This window comes from Dermacentor variabilis, chromosome 6 (assembly GCF_050947875.1).
Source record: "Dermacentor variabilis isolate Ectoservices chromosome 6, ASM5094787v1, whole genome shotgun sequence".
Classification (NCBI taxonomy): Eukaryota; Metazoa; Arthropoda; class Arachnida; order Ixodida; family Ixodidae; genus Dermacentor; species Dermacentor variabilis.
Genome location: NC_134573.1, coordinates 47,578,619 through 47,597,701, shown reverse-complemented (window position 1 = coordinate 47,597,701; position 19,083 = coordinate 47,578,619). Strand labels below are relative to the sequence as shown.

Here is a 19,083-nt window from a genome sequence, read left to right as displayed (position 1 = left end):
CTTTTATGTAGCACGTATTCAGGAACAGAAAGCTGTATCGGGAGTTTTTCATGCCGCTGTACAAATTTTCTCATTCGCACATTTAATCTAAATATTATGTTTGAGAAGCTGACTAATTAATTCAGACTAATAATCTAATTAGCCGGAATGAAAAATGTAATTTGAGCATCTTCAAGCGACGGCAAACATTACCTTTGCTCTCTCCAGCTACGTGTCATTTGCATATCTTTAACTCTAAAATTAGCTGGGACATCCTGCATATATATATAGCTAGAGAGAGAGATATTCTTTATTCACATGCAGAAACGTTTCCTAAGTAATGCATTCACAGGTGCTGCAATGCGTATAAAATGAAATGTAATATATGTTATGCAGACACGTACACAGCCCGGTCCAAGTGGACGCGCGAGAAATCTGTACGAGAATGAAGGTGGGCCACTAGGAGGTGTTTGCAATCAAGACCACACAGCCACTGTGGAAGATGCTCATGACACCAGTCAATCTGTCACATGCAGTGATGGTGAAAAGTGCTATTACCCAACAGATCTCGACAGTGGTGATGAGACAACTTTTTTACCCCCATTATACATTCGTATGCATAAACTTAGTGAATATTATAAAGGAGATTTATTGGGGTTCTTAGCGACCACCGGTCCTAGGATGCACCGAGCAGTTCCCAAGCTCGAGCCTCTGCTGTGCGCTTGATGCTGCCGATGCTGCTGACTCTGTGCGCACGTTCATCATCTTCCTTACAATGGCCCCGCGGAAATAAAGAAGCCATCCTGGCGACTTAGTTTTCTGGAAGTACGGTAGAATGGTGATACGGCTTGAGACGCTGAACATGAATGACTTCGCGGTTACGACGTCGCATGTCGGAGGGCGGCGTTAGCGGCTCAACCAGGTAATTGACGGGTGATGTTTTCTCGAGAACGCGGTGTGGCCCGTCGTACTTCGGAAGGAGTTTTGAAGCAAGCCCAGGCTTGCGGTGTGGCACTAACAACCAAACGAGAGCACCCGGGAGAAAAGTGGGAATCGGTTTCTGGGCATCGTGAACAGCTTTTTGACGGTTTTGGTCGTCCGAGGTGAATCGGCGGTCCAGCTTCTGAGATCAGCCGGCATTCAGATGGATCCGGCCGGTAGGGCAGAATGCTGTCAATTAGGTGAGAAGGATGACGGCCGTAAAGAAGGTAAAAGGGTGAGAATCCGGTAGTGGCCTGAGTCGCGGTGTTGTAGGCGTAGGTGACAAACGGAAGAACTAGGCCCCAATTACAGTGATCAGGTGAGACATGCATGGTGAGCATGTCACCAAGAGTTCGATTAAAGCGTTCCGTGGTACCGTTAGTCTGTGAGTGATAAGCAGTGCATTTATGATGAACAATGGCGCATTCAGCAAGCAGTCGTTCGATGACTTCAGATAAGAAGGCGCGGCCTCTGTCGCTTAAAAGTTCACGTGGACCTCCGTGACGAAGGATAAAACGACAAAGTATGAAATTGGCGACCTCCTGCACTGTAGCATTTGGTAGAGCAGTAGTCTCAGCATAACGAGTTAAGTGGTCTACCGCAACGATTATCCACATGTTGCCGGTAGGAGTCAACGGAAGTGGCCCGTAGAGATCTATGCCCACGCGATCAAAGGGTCGGGATGGGCATTGTAAAGGCTGGAGTTCACCAGCGGTGTTGTGCGGTGGCGCTTTGCGGCGTTGGCACTCATGACAAGAGCGGACGAACTTTCGAACAAAATTGTACATTCCGCGCCAGTAATAGCGGTGTCGAAGTCTTTCGTAGGTCTTGAAGACTCCCGCGTGGCCACACTGAAGGTCGACATGGAACGAGGAGCAGAGCTCTGATCGCAAAATTCTCGGAATGACGAGTAACCAGGTGCGTCCCTCTGGGACATAGTTGCGTCGATATAGTAGCTGGTCGCGAATCGCAAAATGAGGAACTTGGCGCCGAAGCGTACGCGACGCCGGAACTTTCGACGCATCCGAGAGAAGGTGTAGCAGAGATGCAGTCCAGGGATCATTACGCTGTGCAGCAGCGATAGTGTCAACGTCCAGAGAGGATAATGTACACTCGCAGGCGGAGTCGTCACTGGCCTTCGGGGGAAGTAGTGATCGGGATAGCGCGTCAGCATCGGAGTGCTTTCTCCCGGAGCGGTAAACCACGCGGATGCAATATTCTTGGATTCGCAATGCCCAGAGGGCAAGGCGGCCCGATGAATCTCTGAGCGTCGACAGCCAACATAGTGCGTGCTGGTCGGTCACTACGTCAAACGATCGGCCGTATAAATATGGGCGAAACTTGCCAAGCGCCCACACAATGGGCATACACTCCTTTTCTGTAACGCTGTAATTCGTCTCCGCCTTGGTTAACGTGCGACTCACGTATGCGACGACGTATTCTGGGTGGCCAGGTTGACGCTGTACCAACACAACGCCAAGGCCTACACAGCTTGCATCGGTATGGATTTCGGTTGGCGCTTGAGGGTCAAAATGGCGAAGAATGGGTGGCGTCGTGAGAAGACGGCGCAAGGTTTTGCAGGCATCGTCACACGCTGGAGACCATGATGAGAGATCTCTAGCACCACCAAGGAGCTGCGTGAGAGGCGATATAATTGACGCAAAATTTCGGATCAATCGCCGGCAGTAAGAGCAGAGGCCGATAAAACTGCGTAGCTCTTTCATAGTGGTAGGTTTTGGGAACGCAGTAACAACACGTAGTTTCTCGGGATCCGGGCGAATGCCCTCCTTTGACACGACATGGCCTAAAATTGTGAGCTCGACACTTCTTCAGGTTAAGTTGCAACCCGGCGTTGGTCAAGCAAGTAAGTACGTGCTGGAGGCGGAGCAGGTGCGTTGCGAAATCAGGGGCGAACACCACAATGTCGTCAAGATAGCAAAGACAGATTTTCTATTTGAGGCCACGCAGAACATTATCCATCATTCTTTCGAACGTAGCAGGTGCGTTGCAAAGTCCGAAAGGCATGACGGTGAATACATACAAGCCGTCTGGTGTAACAAAGGCGGTTTTTGGGCGATCGGCCTCTGCCATCGGAACCTGCCAATAGCCTGACAGCAAATCCTGCGAAGAAAAGAACTCGGCTCCCTGCAAACAGTTCAGAGCCTCGTCGATGCGTGGTAATGGGTAGACGTCCGTCAGCGTGATCTTGTTCAACCGTCGGAAATCAACACAGAAGCGGATGGAACCGTCTTTTCTTGTGGCGAGGACCACGGGAGAGGCCCATGGGTTTTGGGAAGGTTGAATGACGCCTCGACGGCGCATGTCATCGACCTGGTCTGCAATGACGCGACGTTCCGTAGCGGACAGGCGATATAGTCTTTGTCGCAGCGGTGAGTGAGAGCCAGTGTCGATGTAATGCTCGACCGTCGATGCACGGCCAAGAAATGTTTGCGCAACGTCGAAAGAACGGCGGAAGTGCTGAAGGACTGCGAGAAGTTGAGGTCGCTACGAGTGTGTCGGATCTTCGGTGATGAATGGGCTGAACGCACCAGTCAATGTTGAGTCTGGTACGGAGAGGGCACTCAGTTCATGGACGGCAGTAGAAGGCACTTCGTCGAGGACGGAGACAATTTGTGTTGAATCGACCGACTCGACGTAACCAAGGCATTTGCGGCGGAGCATTGATAGCGGCTACGAAAGATGATTGTAAATGGGTATCGTGCTGACACCGGCGCCAAGGTCAAGAGCTGCAAAGGGCAAAGGAAGCGCTTTTCTGGTAACCAAGTGATGAGAGGGCATGAAGAAGACCGTCCCGTCGGATATGGCACTACAGAAGACTGGTACGAATGCTGAAGAGCATCGGGGAATACAGGTGTCTTCTTTCACGAGAATTTTAGCGGCAGGATGAGCATCGACGGAGGCCAGGTCACCAAGGTGGAAAAGTTCATTCTCAGTCCGAGCGCAATTGATGATGGCATTGTGGCGTGAGAGAAAATCCCATCCTAGAATAACGGCGTGGGAGCACGATGAAAGAACTATGAATTAAATCGTGTACAAAACGTCCTGTATGGTGACACGGGCAGTACAAGCAGCGGCAGGGCAAATGGGTTGAGCATTCGCCGTTCGAAGCAACAATCCAGACAGAGACGTCGTCACTTTACGAAGCGAACGGCAAAACCTGGCATCCATAACTGAAATAGCGGCACCGGTATCGATGAGGGTGACTGTGGCGACATTTTCGATAAACACATCAATGACATTGGCAGGTGAAGGAGAAGGACTTCGACATGTCGACACTTTCGCAGTTCTTGCCTCAGGAACTGCGTCGTCTAGTTTCCCTCTTCGTTAGAGACGGGTCGTCGACGCATAGTGGAAAGCGATCGGCGACGTGGAGAGGGTGATCGGAGGCGTTCGAAGCGAGGACGGCGATCAGACTGGGAGCGAGCTGGTGATGGGTCGAAGGGTCCATAAAGCGCATTTGCATCAGGCGGCACATAGGGCGCTCGGCGATCGTCATCGAACGCCTGCGATCGGCGGCGGCAGAACCTTGCGACATGTCCGGGACACCTACATGCGAAGCAGATAGGGCGATTGTCCGGCGTACGCCACGGGTTAGTGATGGCAGTGGTGGTCCAGGGGTTGAGAGGGGGAGGGCGGTGCACAGGCTGCTGGAAGCGACGCACGGGCACAGTGCGAGGGGCCATTGCAGCAACTGTAGCACACGTGACTAGTGTAGTCACGACATCCTGCTGGTGAACAGGCGGCAGCGCTTCTGCGACCTCTTCATGGATCACGTTACGGAGATGAGACGGTAAAGTGCTGGCAGACTTCTGAGTGACGGACACCAGAGATAGCTGTCGTGCGACTTCTTCGCGGACGAAGTCCTTGATTTGAGTTATCAGGGAGGCTTGTTCTGGGCCGGTGGTCAGGCTGCAGACTGACGCCGCATTTGGTGCGGGATGTCGTCTTGTCAGAGCTCGTGCTTACGTAATTCATCATAGCTCTGGCACAAGCTGATGACGTCGCCAACAGCGCGCGTCCTTCGCCAGAAGCATCTGGAACGCGTCATCATCGATTCCCTTCATGACGTGCTTGATCTTTTCCGCTTCCGTCATGGCAGCATTCACGCGCCTGCACAAATTAGCACATCTTCTACATAGCTGGTGAATGTCTCACCCGTGTCCTGTGCGGGTGTACGCAAACGCTGCTCGGCTCGGTGTTTCCTGACTGCGGGTCGGTCAAATACTTCCGTAATCGACGTCTTGAACGCCGACCACGTTCGGATATCCTTCTCATGATTTCTGAACCAGAGACTGGCCACGCCCGCGAGGTAGAATGATACGTATGCCAGTTTGTCCGAGTCATTCCATTTGTTGTGAACGCTCACCCGTTCGTAGGACGACAGCCACTCTTCAACGTCGTTGTCGTCGGTTCCGCTGAAGATAGGAGGCTCCCGCTGGCGAACGGTGCCAGCGCAAGGGGCGGGTGGAGATGGAAGAGTCTGCTGGTCGGCGTCCGGCATGGCGGAGGGTAGCGTCCGAGAACGGAGTTCCAGGATGGCAGTATGGAACGTTACCCCGCGCCTCCACCACTTATAAAGGAGATTTATTGGGGTTCGTAGCGACCGCTCATCCTAGGATGCACCGAGCAGTTCCCGAGCTCGAGCCTCTGCTGCGCGCTTGATGCTGCCAATGCTGCTGACTCAGTACGCACGTTCGTCATCTTCCTTACAATATATGTATATTCAAGTGCACGGACTTAACAAATAAACTCTCATCTGCAGGGCACTCAACATGATGAATTTGGCAACATGGTGCAAGACTTAAGTCACAGTGAACAGGAATACGGGATTGACGACCAAGAGGAATCGCAAGCTGAACAACACCTTTCCACTAATACTGACACAAATAGAACACAGCTTGGTGAATTGTTTCGGGAGGCACTAAATATTACGCTACTTGTTTCTAAAAGAGACATGCTCTTAATGGTTCTATCATCATCATCATCAGCCTGGTTACGCCAACTTCAGGGCAAAGGCCTCTCCCATACTTCTCCAACTACCCCGGCCATGTACTAATTGTGGCCATGTTGTGCCTGCAAACTTCTTGATCTCATCCGGCCACCTAACTTTTTGCAGCCCTCTGCTACGCTTCCCTTTCTATGGAATCCATTCCGTAACTCTTAATGACCATCGGTTATCTTCCCTCCCCATTACGTGTCCTGGCCATGCCCCCCATTTCTTTTTCTTGATTTCAACTAAGATATCATTAACTCGCGTTTGTCCCCTCACCCAATCTGCTCTTTTCGTATCCCTTAACGTTACACCTTGCATTCTTCTTTCCATAGCCCGTTGCGTCATCCTCAATTTAAGTAGAACCCTTTTCGTAAGCCTCCAGGTTTCTGCCCCGTACGTGAGTACTGGTAAGACACAGCTGTTATGAACTTTACTCTTAAGGGATAATGGCAATCTGCGGTTCATGATCTGAGAATGCCTGCCAAACGCACCCCGGCCAATTCTTATTCTTCTGGTTATTTCAGTCTCATGGTCCGGATCCGTGGTCATTACCTGCCCTAAATAGATGTATTCCCTTACCACTTCCAGTGCCTCGCTACCTATCGTAAACTGCTGTTCTCTTCCGAAACTGTTTAACATTACTTTAGTTTTCTGAGATGAATTTTCAGACCCACTCTTCTGCTTTGCCTCTCCAGGTCAGTGAGCATGCATTGCAATTGGTCTCCTGAGTTACTAAGCAAGGCAATATAGGATGACTTAAAAACAATTTGATATTGGCAGCACTGACAAGCCTTATAGAGATGGTCAACTTGTTCTTTGAAAGACCTGTTCTGCCTGAAGCTAAGTATAAGCTTGGTAAACCGTTTGTAGAGTCCGGCACCGGCTTGACTTTAAATTACATTTGTGAAAACTGTCGGAAAGTGCCCTGTTAAACTGAGTCATCATTCCTTGCAGTGTACAAAATGTGGGTGCACCGTGGCTACCTCAGTAAATAGTGCATTCTTCTTTGTACTATTAGCTGCACCCTCTCAGCTGATAAAGGTTTTAAAGAATCGCACAATCCGAGGTTTAGCAAGGCCTCTGAGCACAAGCAGCAATTTTCCCGACATCTGTGATGGCGAAGTGTATCGTGACTTCGTTTCTGCTACAGCAGACAATGGACATAAAATTAGCCTCACAAAATACAGATGGCACTCCACTCTTCTCTTCCACCAATACCTCAATTTGGCCACACAATTATTGGTTAATGAGGTGCATGTTATGCAGAGAGCAGACAAACTTGTGTTAGCTGCCCTATGGTTCGGAAAGAAGAAACCTGATATGGACCTATTCCTTGATGCATTTGTGGAAACAATGAATAATTTATCTTAGAATGGATTTGGGCTGCAGCATGAAGGGCAAGCGAGACTATTCAGGGCATACTGCATTCGTTGTGCAGTCGATTCAGTTCCAAGAGCCCCAATTCAAGGCGTCATGCAATTCAACGCATACTATGGGTGCAACTGGTGTCTGTAGGAAGGTGAAAGTTGCAGTGGCTACCAGGCATTCAGTTGAAGAGAATGCGCCGCCAGAACGCACAGAAATTTTGGAGGATGCGGAAACTGCAGTAAAACAAGGTCATTCTGAAAGAGGCGTAAGAAGTGTCCACTCCTTAACCTACCACAACTTCATATAGTTTGGGGTTTTGTCCCTGGCTGTGTGCATTCTATATTGTTGGGAGGGGCCAGACAGTTTTTAGAAATGTGGCTAGGTGACACAGACTGCGATTTCTACATCGGAAGGCAAAGAGAGCCCTTTGATGCTAGGTTAGCAGCAAATGCTCCACCAAGAGAAGTCCGTTGGTTGCCAAGGCCAACAAAAGAAAGGAAATGCTGGAAAGCTAGAGTTAGAACTTTGGATTTTGTTTTACAGCTTGCCAGTGCTAGAGGGAATTTTAAACAAATATTGCGTCAAACACTGGCCATGCCATGTGGAAGCCTAGCACATCCTGCTAATGCACATCATAACCTTTTCAGACCATGTGCGAGCAAGATAACTACTTCTAGAATTTCATATTGTTGCACAATTTCTATATGGCAAAAAGTACATGACTTTAAACATGCATAAGCTGACACACATTGCAACAAGTGCGAGGCATTGGGGCCCACTGTTGGCAGACTCGGCCATCCGCATCAAATCTGCAGAATGATTCAGGTTGAAGGTCTAATTGAACAACTAATGAGCATGTCAACTGAAGCAACAGCGTGCAATTACTGTATGCATCTCGACTCTACAGTCACGCAGAAAACTGTGGCTATTTCAGAAAATGTGCGTCTCTTTGGAATAGGTGTCCCATATGAAACAAGTATCCTGTCTGCCACTGATGTTTATACTCTTTTTGTGCAGTACCCCTGCATGCTGACAAAAGGGGTGGTTCATACTCCTCGAAAACAAAAACAAATAGTTTGACAGTTGAACTCATACATGATTCGTACGCCATAACAGAAGCCATTCTTTGCAAATGTAGCAATGAAGCATACAGTGTAGCCCGACGCCTGCAATGTATTGGTGTGAAGTATGATAATTTATACGCACTACCTGGTGAAAGTTTCAAAGCAAGCAGCACCAACTTTGATGTCAGCCTCGGAAATTTTAGCTGTTTGTGCGCTCATGAAAGTCGGATCAAATGTGTACGTTATGCCTCTGCCCAGGTCATTCACTATGTAAATTTTTGTATCTTATGCACATGTACTATTAATCTATATCACATGTACAACAAACCTGGCCTAAATGTTTTGATGTTCTGGAAGTCTCCACACTACCTTTAAATTTTACTCACTTTTGTGCGTGTAACTGCAATGTTGACAAAAGTGCCTCTCAGGTGAAGGAACATGGTTATAACGGCGCGTTTTGAGGACAGGACACAGAAAGAATGCGCACAGGACACACTAAAGCTCAGTTGAAATTGGAAACTCTCCTGTGTGCATTCTTTCGGTATCCTTACCTCAAAATTCGGCGTTGTAACCATGTTTCATGAATCCAGCAACCAACTTGCCCATCTAAGTCTGGTAATCACCTCTCAGGTTGCACGTAAAGTAGCTGAAGGGGGAATAAATTGTGTATTGTCTCAAAAGTGCCTATTGTTTCTTGGCACTTCTTTTAGTAACATTATGTTGTTTTTGTAATGGCCCAATCTTGCAGAACGCACAAATGTTTTCTTTGTTGAACTTTTGTAATTAACATTTTGGTTGAAGTATCATACAGCTGACGATTCACTGCGGCTAGAGGATACGATGCTGTCTGCGGACCATGAGGGTCTCGTTGCTACCCACCTTTTGTTGAGGCAGGAAGAGCGACTGCGGAACCTTTTCAATTTCTTATTATTTATTGATGTAGTCAGAGAGCAACTATTGTACTTGTATAAATCGATTGAAGTGCATTTACTGTTGTTTAACGTGTTTATAATGTTTGTTAATTGTGTATTCATTGCTTTATTTGAATGTGTGAAGTGTGCAACATTTCCTTATATTTAGTGTTATTTTATTCTGATTACAATATTTAGCTTTTTACTCAACTTGTTACTTGCTTTTTTATTGAATTACTTTATTACCACGAGGGTGAGAGTATCGAAAATGGATAGAAAATTGTATTTACGAAATATATACAGAGAGAGACGGCTGCAGGCTAGATGACAGTACAACAACACGAGCGCTACTCTGATCGTCGTATTCACCGTGTTTCTGGCGCATTCTTCCATGCTCGGCAAGATGCGTGCTTAAGTGCGCGGGAATAGCGCGTAACATAGAACCCCCGCCGGCGAGAGCGCCGCCTCGGCGCTTAAGGAGCAGTACGATCGTGTCTGGCAGCATAAAGCTTAAGCCGGGACACGTGCACGATATCAGTGGCAGACGCGGCAGATGATCGACTGTCCAATGGAGCGATCTCGTAAGTGACGTCAGAGATCTGGAGTAGGACCTTATAAGTCCCGGCGTAGCGGGAAAGGAGCTTGGACAACAAGCCAACGTAGCAGCAAGGCGTTGAAGGGAGGACCGAAGAGCCCGGAGAGTAATTAATGACTCTGTGATGGCGATCGTAGTGGGCCTTCTGGGACAGCTAGAAGGCATAAAGACGATCCCTTGCAATCTGGCGAGCCGTTGCAGCTCGAGAAGCTGCATCGCGGGTGTATGTAGGCTTTGTAGACTTTGCATCGCGGGTGTATGTAGACGACGGGCAATGTCGTATGGCGGCCAAACAAGAGATAAAAGGGGGGAAAGCCAGCAGTGTCATGGCGTGACGATTTGTAGACAAATGCCACATAAGGCGGCGAGGTGCTGTCCCAATCACGGATATATGAGGAAACGTACGTGGAGAGCACTGTGGTCAGCGTGCGGTTGAGGCGCTCGGAAAGCTGATTGGTTTGTAGATGGTAGACAGTGGCTAGCTTGTGACGTATGGAACACGAACGAAGAATGTCGTCGACGACTTCGGACAGAAATGAGCGACCACGGTCGGTCAGCAGCTGTCGCTTGGAGTTTATGGAGTTGTGGTTGTCTGGTGTGGGGGCTCCATATTACATTGGATTTCCTCAATGCGTTAGGACGATTGATCAAAGGCTGTGTGCCATAAAGCCATCACAGTGCATCACACGCCTGCCGAGATCTGTTCTACTGAGAAAGTTTTGGAAGGCAAGTGAATGGCAGCAGTGGATTTTATATTTCAGCCTTGTGTGTGTTGATGGAATGTTGCCAGGCAAGTACATCAAGCACTTCAGCATGCTGGTAAAAGCAATGTACCTTCTACTTGCAGATACTGTCTCAGCTGAAGACATAAGGCAGAGCACAGAATGCCTTGTGCAATTTGTTGTTAACGTTCAATTCCTTTATTCCAAAATAGATATCATATCAAATGTGCATTTATTCTACACCTTGCAAAAAGTGCTAGAATGCAGGGGCCACTTTGGGCACACTGTTGCTTCGTTTTTTAAGCAGGAATAGGCAAGATTAAATAATTTATTACTTCTGCAAAGGGGGTGCCTCATCAGGTGATGAGCAGAGTGCTGATGGCCAACAAACCTGGTGCATACAAGGCAACTGCAAGTCGCCAAGTTAAAGATTTTGTGTGCTGTGATATGCGCAAAGACGAATCGCTAGCCCTTTTGGGCAAACCAAGGCTTGTCAGTGTGTCTCTTCGTAGATTAATCGAGGCACAGGTCCCTCAGCAGATCACTGGCCCTGTTGAGGAACATGACAGAGTTCGCATCTCTGGACATGTGTTCCACAGTGAACAATACCAAAGGCCTGACAGAACCGACTGCACAGCTGTATGACCGCCAAACCATATGCATGCAAAGATACAGCATATTGTCTCAGTGAGCTGCAGCGACAGAAAGAGAATTTACTTCGTATCGAAAAGCTATGTTAGTTCTCTCTCTTTTGGCACAACACACATTTCAAGCGTTCAAAAGTGGATAGCAGAGAAGGTCATAGAGGTTGACAATAAAACAGCTGCATGCCTTTGGATTTAATGTGATGGAATGCATTCTTTTGCAATCTCGTCAATCGTTTCCAGTATTAAATTTTGTACTTAACTTTTGTTTACATTTTCCTTTTTATGAAATAACTTTAAATATAAGCACAATTTGTGTGTGTGCTTGCTATGAACTGTACCGATATCGTTACCGAAAAAAATCGAAGTGCCCTTCCACTCTGTGAAGAAGGATAACCAGCGAAGCTGTGTATGTGGGCCCCTTAATGGCAAACTGCACCTCCGCCGTGGGTCGGCCCGGCATTGCACTATCTTCAGAATCGGCCCACATATGGGGAGTGCTTAATGCCTGCTTTACCACCGCCGCGGGTCGGTGGAGGTGAAACAGGCATTGTTGCCTGCTTCAACTCCAGCTCCGAGCTCTGTTGCCATTACCGATCTGGATATTTCTGCATAGAGCATGATGGGAGACGATAGTTTGTTGCCAGGCCGTTTGCCAGATGCAGTTACCAGGTGGCATGCTGAAGAGATTTCGCTTTTCACCTTTATTTCAGACATGTTACTGTAGCTTATGAGATCTCAACATAAAAAACTGAATAATAATTAGTGCGGTTACTACCTACAACCTGAATATGTCACTCACCATAAATGTGAAGTAAAATTCTATCATTTGAATTAACCTAGAACAAGCTTGTAAAATCAGTGACCTTAAAAACATGCTGCACGCCTAGAAAATGAATAGCAATTTATACGCTACGACTCTTTTACCTCGAGTGTGCCACTGCGGCATGGAACTTGAAAACTAATAAACTTTTCAACTGGAAGCTATTCAGAACCGCTTTGTTACTTGAATGTAAAACAATGTCTTATTGTCAGGACCATTTCAAAGGTCACTGTACATTTTCCAGGGTAACTCTTCGATAGTATCTTGTGGGAAAATACGGGATTCCTGGTTGTGCTATATTATGTCCTCCTAGAACTTGCATTCTCTGTTATTGTTTATTCATTTTTTCTTCGTTTCTACAAGACTCTACTTTATTTTGCATGATCACAATTGCGTTGTTGGCATTACTTTGTGTTGTTTGTGTATTCACGGCGGTATTTTACACTGTTTGTTATTTCATGTATTATTGTTTCTTTTGTTTTTTGTTACGGTCCTGGCCGTGTAATAATATAATTTGTTTTGTCTACTGCCTGAGAGGATGTCCCTCTAGAGCTTCATGCTCAGGGAACTCCTTCTATATCTTCAATTTTTGACACATATTAGTAGCTCAATAAAACATGATTCTGATTCTGAAAAGTGAACATATCTAAAGCCGCCCACATGCATTTCATGATAACGTTAGTGCTGTACTTATTAAAGATAGTGCTTTTTCTCTCATAGGATGAACAAATAAAACAAACTTCCTTAAGGGATGTTTGTGCCCCTGATAATCTTTTCCCTGAAGCATTCAGAAACCTCGTCTTGCAACCAATGACATGAATATTTGTGGTAGAACACCATCTAAAACACTTCTTGAACATTTTCTTTTTCTTTGCTGCCAAGTTTTTTTTTGGCAGTGTTTATTCTTTGGTATATTATGTTTGTATTGAACAAACAGTGTTCTGGTAATCCGTTTCTTATGTATGAACAGTATTTAGGCACAGTCTCTATTGCATTGTATATTTTTGTATGGAACCCCTGCTCATGTGCCTTTGGATAAATCTAGTCACATAAATAAACATTTTAGGCTGTTCATCTAACACTTTACATGCTTTTTTCCTTTCAAAGATAAAACAAAGAGCCTGAAGCATCTGATCTCAATGTGTAGACAACTTCCACATAAATCTCAAAAAGTTATGTGATAAAACATTTTCGCCATATCACTGAAGGAGTTGATATTTATGAATTATACATATAGATTGTAATTACCATACTAATCAAAGATATGTTGGCACAGATACAAGGACAGACCTATAAGCGTATGTCCTGACACGAGGCTGGCCCATTCTGAAATTTGACAGATACCTAGCCTTCGATTATACTGAAAAAATATTTGCGCCCCCTGTACTACTATATTGCTTGCTCCCGCAGAAGAAAAACTGCGTACAGGGGCCTTGACAATGCGGGTTCATCTGCAAATATTAGATACATCACCTCGTACCCTCTTACCCCTCTATTAAAGAACGCAACTTAAGCTGCAGCCCATGTTTGACTTGATTTAAATGACGCCCGTCGTGAATACACCGGAGGAAACGCAGTGACCGTGCTGGGCACGTTCATGCCAGGCGAACAAAGTCAAGAATGGGCTCCAACTTAAGTAGCATTCTTGAATGCGCGGCTTATGTTTCACAATAAAATAATATGCACTTTTTCTCAATTCGAATATGCTAAGATCATTCAATGGCAACTTTCATAGTGCATGGTTCAGTTCCATCTAGAAGCATGTAGAATACTAAGTGCATATGTCAGTTCCATCTAGAAGCATGTAGAATACAACTTTCATAATAGGAAAAAGAACTATCCATTTTGATATTCTTAAAGTGAAGTTACAGGTTAACTGATTCATGTAAACTGTGATACAATACGCCCATTTGGCTCCCAGCCTAGAGCATTTACTGCCCGCCTGGTCTGTATACGTGAAGTTTTCATGGCCAGTTGGTGTCCAACTGTCGAACCAGTTGATTTTAGAGCGCAGCTCTTTGGCGTCCGTTCCTGGGTTTCGCGTCGGCGTCGTCGTCGGCCTCGTAACCAGCTCCGCCCCCCTTTCATCCCCCCATCGCTAGCAGCGATCGACTGATACCGCTGGATGCCGCTGACGCCGCTAGAGAGTCAAGATAACGTGACTGCATAGAACACCGTCGCCGCCATGCAGAAAGAGGAGGAAAGGGTCCCCCCCCTGTTCTTGTGTGGCGGATAGGGTGCTCTTCAGTTGCCGACGCGCCGGTTATTCCTTGTCCCTGAAACCAACTCCGCAGCTGGGGTTGACTCACTATCGGCGTCAGCGGCATCAGTCAGTCGCTGCTATCTCTTCCCTCCTCCCTTTATCGTGTTGTCCGCTTGCTGCGCGCGCTTCTGCCCCCATCGTTTGCCGCTGGGTGTACACGCCGCCCCCCTCCCCCCTCTTCCTGCGAGTCTCCGGTTGTCAAAGCGCCGGCTCGAACTTAGTTCCTTTCTTCGCTCCTCCTCCAATGCAACCCCTGTGCGGTGGCAATCAGAGAGCCAGATCGGTGGCGGCGGATCTGTATATGTGCACCGCCCGAGCCGAAATTGCCGCTGCCGTTCGCCCTGTGCGGTGGCAATCAGAGAGCCAGATCGGTGGCGGCTTGACATAAAGACAAACAGCAATTTCCTAACACTTATGCGGGAGAACATCCCGTTCCTCTCGCTCGTAACGCGTCCCACGGCTGTGACAACCTCGCGAGGCACTTGTATACATCTCGTCTTTGAGAATCAAGCATTGGTGTACCAAGTCGAACATATATCAGTCTATTTCTCCGACCACAAAGCTTCCTTCATGACTGTCAAGAACTGTTAGTGGAGTCTTTGTTAAAGGAATACGTGTGAAAAATAAAAAAAAAATTCTGTGATAGCGCATACATGTGTTGCTAGATTTCTTTGCCTCAATCTATCGAAAAGGTGAAACAGCTTATTTGCTGCGCTCAAATTTCGCATTAGGAAGTAACGTAATCGTCGGCAATTTTTTAGTCAGCCTTCAACTGGGACCAGTTGCTCGCCAACTGGTCTGTACCTAGAAATACCATGCCCAGTTGGCTCATAGATGGAACCAGTTCACTTCTACTTAGCCTCCAACTGGAACCAGCTGGTTTCCACTCAGCCTCCAAGTGGAACAAGTTGGTTACCGCTTTGCCTCCAACTGGGATCACTTGCTTCCCAGTAGGCATTCAGTAGGCACCCAGTAGAGTACCAGTTGTATTTCAACTGGTATTCTAATGGGTACTATCAGTTGGTACTGGGTGGTACTTGGTGCAATTGCACACCATGTGCGAAGCCAGCCGGCTCCACCGGCTTCGCACACATGCTGTGTAATTGCACCAAGTACCAGGAAGAAGCTAAGTCTGGGAGGATCCGCCGCGACTCGAACCAGCCGCAGGGAGCGACAATAAAAAATAACGACTCTGGGCTGCCCAGCAGGTCATCCAGCAGATCATCGCTGGGTCCCTGCCCAGCAGGGACCCAGCGAGTAGGCAACGGCGAGCGGGGACTCAGGCCGTGCAGCCAGCGCCCAGAGGACGACGTAGGCCCCGTCCTGAGAGCGCGCGCAAGCAAGCAAGCGTTTTACTGCAGGCTCAACTAAACGTTTCACCATTTCAATCCAATCCAATCATAGTCGATAAGCACGGACACTCGCTGTCAAAACGCTGGCAGAGAGAAAGAAATTCAACAAGAGTGGACTTCCATAAAGCCTAGCGACTGAATCGCCTCTAACGCACCAAGCCGCCATCATTAATGCCTGAACCACACTTCCGGTTTCGGTTTAAGTCGCGCGCGTTTTGAACGGCAGCTGGAACGCGCTCACCGGCGCGGCATTCTTTTTTTTCCGTCTGCTGCTGAACCGCGCGCGGTCTTGGTACGGAATTGTTTTATAGTTTAGTAAAAAATGATTGCGAACGGTCGTTACAAGCCTCCATCGAATCTGTGCCACATGCAATTTCATAAAGTAGGCGCAAGACGCCTTGTGAAATGAGGAAATGTTTATTTTGCTCTATATATACTTGTTCCTGGCTTTTTCTGCATTCATCCAACTTTGTGCCACCGTGTAATCAGAAGTAGTTCCCGTACGAAGCTCCACCGGACGACATCCGCTGAAAAAAAAGTTAATTACAAGCATGTGTCATTTTAGTATTTAGACGTTATAGGAAGACGGCGTCTAGAGGAGAAACGTGCCAAAGTGGTGAATGCCCGCATTACAAACAAAATCAATTCCCTTTAACATACCTGTCGTAGAAAGTACCCGACTCATACCAAACAATATCATACCTAAAACATTCGGAAAACATCCAATTTCTAAACATTCCCGGACCTTATTTCCTGCGCTTTAAGAGCACAAATACACGGATGACTGTGCGTTTCCAAAACAACCTGGCCTCAGCTGACGCGATGGTACGGTACGTACACAGAAGCGGCCAAAACACAGGCTTTCAGCCAGAACATGCTAGACGCTCGCAAAATGCCTTCTACTCGAACTCAAGACAAATGCGTGGGTTCAAAGCCTGTTTTAAGCCGTTCAGAAGGCAAAATGTTGGTGTTGCTGGTTCTTGAGCCCTTCAGCGTTACCTTTTGCGCGCTCTGCCGGCGCGAGCAACTCACTCCCGAGTTATCACTCTTAGCAATCGCTCGTCCCGTTTTCGACAAGCGTGAGTACCGAAAGAAGGTATATGTTGTCGCGGGGCCATAAAGAGCGTCACAAACATGTCTCATAGAGAAAAAATTTTGACAAAAGAGGACACTCGGCGTAAACTGGTAACAAGAAACACGACACGCCTACTGGTCACCCCATCCGTTAGCTGACGGGAGCATCGGAAGAAGATAGGAATGTGAAATGAATTTACACACACGGTTCCATTTTATTTTTTTTTTTCATTCTTTCCCGTTAAAACTAAAAAAAAGTTCTGCGTATAAATGAACTCATACTTCGCGACTTATTTTTCTTGCGTCCCCTAGCAACAAGCTAGCGACACGCCAGACGCGCCAGATGCATGCCTCATGCGCCAGACACGCCACTTAGGCGAGCGAGGCCGGCTGCGCATCTGAAGTTCGCCTGTTCGTCCTAAATTGATTAAAGTTCCTCGCGGACTGTCAAACAAAATTTCTCGCCTAGCCGTTGTCCCGTAGTGCAGTGGTGCCATGTCGAAGTGCAGAAACAACGCAAGAATACGTCTAGAGCCCAACAAATCAGGCAGCATTAAAATAAAGTTAAGAAGATAGGGGTCGCGAACACAAGAACTTCCCATGTGCAGCTGGCCCCGCTCCCTTCGGTGGCGTGTCTGGCGCATGACCCATGCGCCTGGCGCGTCTTCGTGCCATTAGCTTGTTGCTGGGTCACGCAAGAAAAATAATTCGCAAAGTATAAATTCATTTAAAGGCGAAGTGTTTACTTTTAGCGAAAGAGAATAAGACAAAATAAAAGAAGCATCTCAACTTCATTTAACATTATTTTTTTCAGATGCTCGCGTCCGCCATCGGACGGCATTAATACTTGCGTGGCGTATTTCCTGCTGCCACTTTTCGCCGAGCGTCCCCTCTTGTTGAATTTCTTTCTGTATGACTCTGGCGTGAGCAACGCGGCAGCAGCGGCGAGTGAAGTGACCATCGTGTGGTCTACCGCTTCAACACAAGGACAACGGGCACACAGCGCGCACCCAGCACCCATACACACCCAGCGTGTATGGGCCGTCTGTAGATCATTTCCAATATACGGCGCGCGCAACAGCGCGCGGTCGTACAAAGTACACACTATAAAAAATCGCCCCGCCCACACCCTCCCGCGCTTCCTCCAACTTGCCTCCACATATGGCGCGCGAGATTGAGCCGCGACCATGAGTTCCCCCTTGCGCCTCGTCGCGAGCTGCGCTGTTGACGCCGGACCACAACGCCGCGCCCCTCGCCGCCTTCCGAGCGACGGAAAACGAGGCGTTTCCTCTCCGCTTTCTCTGTTCGAGCGCGCCGGATTTAGCAGTGATCGTCTGCTTCCCTCGGGTACTTTCACTCGCACATTAACCATACGACGCGCAGCGACGGTGTTAACACCCTTGGACTTTATACAGAATATCACAGCGGCGGCGATGGCAAAAAATGCACTTGGAGTGTCCCTATCGCTATACGCGTGTGATATTTGCTTGTTTGAACGAGGAGGGCGCCATCAGTCGAGAAAAGGGGAGCAAGAACAAACTGGGCTCGCGCTGTGAATCTAACCGGTCAGCGCTGCAACCGCTGTTGTAAATATAACCTGGAAATAGTTAATCGTCTTACTGAATCGTCCTTCGCGTAACATTTCATTTCATTTCATTTATTGATACTGTGAATCCCATCAGGGATTGTAACAGGAAGGGCTGTATGTCATACATAGGAACATGGTATAAAGTGTTACTTACTAAATCTTATACAATAAAAAACTTGGGCATATAACAATTTGATTACGTGATTATACAAGAGAATAAATAGAACGGGGAGGTTATGACAACGATAATTGCAGTTACAGAAACCAGTTACAGGGTCAGGTAATAACAGTCACGCAACAATCAAGGTTACAATAATGCCAACAAGAAAAGAAATGTATTGAATCACTGCCGTAATTATAGTCAAGCACAAACACCGTTAAAATAACAAGGCAACAAGAAACTATGTAAATAATGTGAAGAATTATTGCTGCAATGCGTATAGTTGTTCCGCAATCACGGTACCAAGCGTATCTAAGGATGAGCTGTCAGTGATACTTGTGTTAAGATTATTCCATTCGCGTGTCGCCCTTGGAAAAAATGAGTATTTGAAAATATCAGTGCGGAATGAAAATTCGCTTAATGTGTGTGTGTGTTTATGACGAGTTAATCTATTCGAGGACGTTGATACGTATTTCATAATAGGCAGTTTAAGTTGATTGTGTATTAACTGATACATGATTTTTAGTCTAGCAAGCTTGGCTCTG

General features: G+C 47.2%; 1 pseudogene; it reads left to right on the top strand.

The window, feature by feature from the left end:
• The first annotated feature begins 10,422 nt into the window (after positions 1-10,422).
• LOC142586112 (uncharacterized) lies at positions 10,423-11,477 on the top strand (annotated as a pseudogene).
• The last annotated feature ends 7,606 nt before the right edge of the window (positions 11,478-19,083 follow it).